The sequence below is a fragment of the Chrysochloris asiatica genome, unplaced genomic scaffold (assembly GCF_000296735.1).
Source record: "Chrysochloris asiatica unplaced genomic scaffold, ChrAsi1.0 scaffold00020, whole genome shotgun sequence".
NCBI classification, from domain to species: domain Eukaryota; kingdom Metazoa; phylum Chordata; class Mammalia; order Afrosoricida; family Chrysochloridae; genus Chrysochloris; species Chrysochloris asiatica.
In genome coordinates this window covers 2,162,994-2,169,509 of record NW_006408538.1, presented here as the reverse complement: position 1 = coordinate 2,169,509, position 6,516 = coordinate 2,162,994, and the positions used below count along the sequence as shown (strand labels likewise).

Sequence of the window (6,516 nt, the reverse complement as noted above, 5' to 3'; positions counted from 1 at the left end):
AGTAAAGCATGCTCATCATGGAATGGTCAACCATTCAAAATCAAAAGGGCAACATTTACCTAAGGACAAAATTGAGAAGGAGTGGGAAGGAAGGTGAACCGGAAATAAGAACTAAAGGGATGAAGTGAGATAAGTGTGGTTCCATGGAGGGAATTGCAATCATTGAGATGGAACAAAGTGTGTGATTTGTTGAATGTAAAACCAATGATCTTCTCTGTAAACCTTCACTTAATTTCACACACACAGAAATCAATAAATAAAAAGAAGGAAATTTACCAGATGGTGTCTAACTTCAAAAATTTAGAACATGGCCCAGATTTAATTACATTGATGTGATGAAGCAACAAACAGTAACAGGAAAACAAACTCTCAAAGTAAATAAAAGCAACATGAACCACCCAGACCCACCATATACCGATGCCATCAAGTTTTTTTGTGGAACAGGTTCTGAGGACGTGGTCTGAGAAAAACTTGAGGGATCTCTAAAGAGTATTGTACTGTCATTGAAATCAACATCCAAAAGGATAGGAGACAAAACCTTCATCAGATCGAAGGGCACTGTTCTGTTACATATTCCACCGAGAAAGTGTCATTCGAAGCACAGAATGCTCTTTACAATATGAAGGTTCCCCCAGGGATGCATCACTATATAGATACCACCCGATGACAGTAAAATATACAACGGAAGACAGGAAACTGCTTATGATTTTCAGGAAGTGCACTGAAAATGATATCTGAGTCATCTTGTCTTCATCTGGACAGATTGAAGAATGCCAGATCCTATGGAGACCTGATAACCTGAGCCGAGGTTGTACATTTGTGACTTTTACAACAAAACGTATGGAATAGACGACTATCAAGATACCTAGCATAGACCATGGAGGGTTGCTCATTGCCAATGGTGGTGAAATTTTCAGATACCCAGAAGGACAAAAAACAGAAGAGAATTTACCCAGCAGCACCAGCAGCAGAAACAGCAAATCAGCATTAACACCTGTGAGGGGAAACCTCTGAGATCTTCAACACCCTGAGCATCCTACACTCACTGGGAGGGTTCAATGCAATGCAATTACAGAATCTGGCAAAACTAGTCACTGTAGCCAGCACAGCTCAGAACACATCAAGTGGTACCAATGCTTTCACTACATCCAGCAGTCCCCAGCGTACTCACCAGGTCAGGGTCCTCATCAATGTCCAGCAGCAGAAACTCTGTCAACCCGACAGCCCTGAGACATTAGCTGGAGTAATGGCTGGCCACAATGGCGGCTCTCTCGCAGGGATGGCTGCTTTAAATGGTTACCTGGGCAGCAGCGGCCTTGCCAATGGTACCAGGAGCACAATGGAGGCCCTCCTTCAGGCTTACTTGAGGATCCAGCAATATGTTGCCGCAGCATGCCCAACACTATACAAGCAGAATCTGTTGACACAGCAGAGTATTGGCACTGCTCGAAGCCAGAAGCAAAGTCCACAGGGAGCCAAGCTGTTCATCTACCATCTGCCCCATGAGTTTGGAGATCAGGACCTGCAGCAGATGCTTATCCCCTTTGGGGGTGTCATGTCTGCTAAGGTTTTTAAAGATAAACAGACAAATCTGAGCAAGTGTTTTGGTTTGTAAATTTACATCAATCCTCTTTCAGCTCAAGCTGCCTCCCAGTTCATGAACACGACTTTCTGACTGGCATGAAGTTGCTCAAAGTGCAATGGAAACTTTCGAAGAATGACAGTAAGACTTACTGGGCATGCTCTGTTCTGAGGTTGGCGTCAGAGGGTCTTCAGGCACAGCTTGCTCCAAAGACTTGGCGACTGCCTTCCATGGGAGTGTGACTTTGTGCCTCAGTAGGGCTTTACTTTGGAGTGTAGGTGCCATGCCCTGGGGTTTTGTTGTTGCTTCTGCTGTTCTCTAGAATATGCTGTTTGTAAAAAAGAAAGAAAGAAAAAAAACAGAATCACTATACCAAAAGATCAACCGCTTCAAAAAGTAGCATATAATGGAGGAACAATTGTATTGAGGGAAGAAGTCTAAACTGCACTGAAACCACTAGGGGAAATGAGAAGTAGTTGATGGGACACTCATTGGAATGCTTCAACAAACTGATGCAGCACCGAAGACACTCAATTATCTACACTAGGACATTTGCAAGACAGCTACCTGGTTAAATGAAAGAAATTCTTATCTGTGGTCATTCCAAAGAAGGGTGGCTAAACAGAATGCAGAAATCACTGAATAATATCATTAATATCAAATGCAAGTAAAATTTAGTCAAATATAATTCTTAAATGTTTGTAACAGCACATCAACAGGAAGCTGGCAGAAATTCAAGCTGACTTCAAATGGATCTTGACAGGAAAGCTTAGTGTACCAGAAAGACGTTTACTTGTGTTTGATTGACTATGCAAAGCACTGACTTTGTGGATCATAACAAAGTATGGATAACAGGTGGAGGAATGGGAATTCCAATACACTTACTTGTGCTCATAAGGAACCTGTACATAAACTAAGTGTCAGTCATTCGAACACAACAAGGGAATACTGAGTGGCTTAAAATCAAAAAAGGTGTGCCTCAGGATTGAATTCTTCCACCATGCTTATTCAATCTGTATGCTAAACAAATAATCTAAGAAGCTGGATTATATATAGAACAATTGGAGGAAGACTCGCTAATAACCTGCAATATGTGGATGATCCAACCTTACTTGCTGGAAGTACAAAGGACTTGAAATACTTACCACTGAAATAATTAACTGATGAAGATCAAAGACATCACTATAAATTCTTTAATGTGATTGGATGCTAACCCAAAGTTTGGAGGGTCACACATATCCAGAGGTGATTTAGAAGAAAGTCTTGGTAATCTACTTCTGGAAAACTAGCCACCTGATAACCCTATGGAGCCCAGGTCTATGCTGAACACATGCAGTCACCGTGATTCGGAATCAACATGATAGCAAAAATTACATTAGCCTAGGAGACAGCCAGGCAAGTGGTCAGGTCCCCTCAGCGCAAAATCCCTTCCAAGACTAAGACTCAATGGGAATACACACTCTGATTGGTGACCATGTTCATCATCAATAAGGGGAGGTGAAGGAAAAACAGCAAAGAAGCTGCGAGCTAAGCCCTACAATGTTCAATAGACCCCTGTGAACCCGCGTGGAGACCTGGTTGGTCAGCAGTGTGGCAAGACCTGGGGACTTCAGAGTCAGTGACATAGCCACAGAGGACTAGAGTGGAGAGTGAAGTGTCCAGCTGAAAAGAAGAGAGAGCATATGCATAAGAACACCCACACTTGCAGATAATACCCACTTGACCTGGCTTCAATGACTGGATGATCAGAGCTCAACTAGAAGAAGAAAGAAGAAGGGAAAAAAATGTAATCTGATACAATTTGATGAACTTGACCTACACCTATGGATGCAGTAGCTCAAAAGAGGGAACAAATTTTTACAGCAAGGATCACTCCACCCTCTCTGTACACAGAGAAGATGGGGATGGGCAACTTGGACATTGGCTACCCAATATGGGGGGCTACAAAGGCAAGAAGTGACTGGCTTACAAGCTTTCAAGTGGGAGCCTAGATCCAGAGGGTTCAGAGGAAGGTAGAATCTCCACTGAGTAGTATCTAATCTGTCTGAGAGGGGCTGATGAAAGGAGATGCGGATAGATCTCTTGTGATGCAATAGAGAATAATTATCAGGACTGATTTTGTGGGTTGGAAATGTAAAGGTAGACATTTTGTGGCAAAGGAGGGGAGTGATTGACTTTGCAGTCTAGGAGCAGAGGTCCCTGGAACCATCAAAGGAGAAGAGCGGAGAGCAGGACCCTACCCAGAGAAGCAGTGACACCAGAGATGGAGGCAGAGACAATGACGTGGAGAGATGGAGTGGCTGGGAACTTTAGACCCAGAAAGGAAGAGAGGCTGTGTGCTGATGACCACCGGGGGTGGAGATGGGGGACAGGCTTGCAGAGTATACCCTTTGGTTGGTTGATGATACATGGAGGAGATTGTAACCATGGCAATGAAACGATATGCAATAGGATAAATGTAAAGCTAATGTTCTTCCATGTAAACTATCAAATAAGTCACAATAAAAAATTTTTTTTAATTCCATTAGGCTTTATTTAGTTGTTGTTGTTGTGTACTACCGAGTTGATTCTGACTAATAGCAACCTTATAGGACAGAATATAACTGTCCCATGGTGTTGTTATTAAGTGCCAATGAATTAATTTTGACTCATAATGACCCTGTATAGGGTTTCTGAAGAGTGGCTACTGGGTTTGAACCACCAACCTTGTGGTTAGCAGGCCAGTGCTTATCCTAAAGCATCACACCAGAACTGCCCCATACCATTTCCTAAACTGTAATCTTATGAGAACAGATCACCAGGCCTTTGGTCTCTAGGATTCACTAGTGGGTTTAAACCACTGACCTTTCAGTTAATAGTCAAGTGCTTTAACCACCATGCCACCAGACCTGTGAATAAAGAGGGGGGTACAAATCAACAAAATATGAACAATTTTTGAATCTGAAATAAAATATGAGGCAATTTCTTGTAACTTGTAATCATTCTTGGAACTTCTGAAAGTTTGAAATTATATAAAAATTTTACATTACAAAAATCTATGCAGTCTTTAAGGCTCAATTGACCCATAACTTTTTCATGAAGCTTTCAATTCCTATCATAGGCTGAAATTGTTGGAGATAGGATTTCATTACTGCAAGACACCAGTTTTTCAGAAAAATCTTACTGCAGTGAGGCTATAGATTCAATTGGTAATTAATTAAAATCCTTCTCGAATCTTTGTCTTATCTTTATCTATTATCAAAATTGTCCAATTAAATTCAATCTCCTTGAGTCCTATAAGTCTGTCTTACAAGTTCTTTAATCTTCTGACCTCTTTTTCACATTCTCCTTCCTGCTCTGAGCCCACCCTCAAACCATCAGTCTCTGCCAAACAGGAAAATGGGTCAATTCCTACTCTTTTATCCTCAAAGTTTTAGCTTAGGTACCTCCTCCTCCAACTTTCCAAGACGTCCTAGACCAAGTTAGATTATGCATCATTGCCTAGACCCTCTTCTTAAATCCTTTTACTGCACTTATCTTATTGGACTGAAATAGGAGATTTTCTTACTTCTTGACAGTTGAGATTGGGGGAAGGGCATACATATGTATTAAATAAGTTACAGTCCTGGTGTGACATAAGGAATTTGAAGACTGTGTGCTGAAGATCAAACTTATAAAAGTCTTTTCAAGAGTTTCTGATGTACATAAACACATGTTGTTGTTGTTAAGTGTCGTGGAGACAGTTCTGACTCATAGCAACCCTGCACAGGGTTTCCGAGGCTGTAAATCTTTATGGGAGCAGAAAGCCTCATCTTTCTCCCGTGGAACCACTGGTAGTTTCGAACTGCTGACCTTGCGGTTCACAGCCTGATTCGTAACCACTACACTACCAGAGCTCCTTACATGAACACATAGAATCACAGAATAAATCAAATGGAAGCCATGCCCCATTATCTCCCCATTTCTCTCTTTCCAGCTCATTACATTTCTTTTCACCATTTAATGTCCAGGGTAAGACTCCTCAAAATGTCCTATGATGAGTTTCTACTCAATTTTGACTTTCCATATTGAAATGTACCCTTTGCTTATGTGGCTTTGCACATAGCTTCCAAAGAGTGCCTTTAGAGATCTTTGCAAGCCATTTGTGGCCATCCAATTTGAGGTCAGTCCGGTTGTGCTAGGGTTTCAAAAAGATCATGGATAAATGGAATGAACAGATAATGTAATTTTTCCACGAATTTTTTGAAGCCCTCTTGTATAATGTATCTAGAAACAACTGAAGAGAAACGATATTTGAATGTAAACAAAGTATTACTGAAGCCACTGCAGCAGCCATTGGAGAAGAGCAGCCATGGCTGTGCACTGCCCTATGGGCACTGGCTTCAACAAGGACCACAAAGTAACCAAGAATGTGAGCAAGCAGAGGCATAGCTGCCACCGTGGATGCCTTAGCAAGCACACCAGGTTCATGCAGGACATGAATCTAGAGGTGTGTGGGACTTTGTGCCTTATGAGCGCCATGCCATAGAAGTGCTCAAGATGTCTAAGGACAAGCGGTCAATGAAGTTCATCAAGAAAAGAGTGGGGACACACATTCGAGCCAAGAGGACACGAGAGGAGCTCAGCAACATCATGCTCACCATGAGGAAAGAGGTTGCCAACAAGGAATGAGCTGGTCCTTGTCCATTGTGCTCCCCCTACCTCCCCCCAAAATAATAAAAACCTTAACAGAAAAAAATATATATTACTGAAAAAATAACAAAAGCAATAAAAAGATGTGTAGGAGAAAAATGTACAAAAGGAAGTGATTTACATTCTAGCTCCAGTTAGTTCTACAAGAAATGAAAACCAAATTTAAGAAAAACAATGACTTTTCACTAAACCAACTATAGTTACCTATCCTTTTAATATTAATTGCTAAGCTAAGTGCCGTCGAGTCGGTTCCGACCCATAGC

The 6,516-nt window shown here is 41.6% G+C and overlaps 1 pseudogene; it reads left to right on the top strand.

The window, feature by feature from the left end:
- Positions 1 to 389: 389 nt before the first annotated feature.
- Positions 390 to 6,232, top strand: LOC102826833 (annotated as a pseudogene).
- Positions 6,233 to 6,516: the final 284 nt, after the last annotated feature.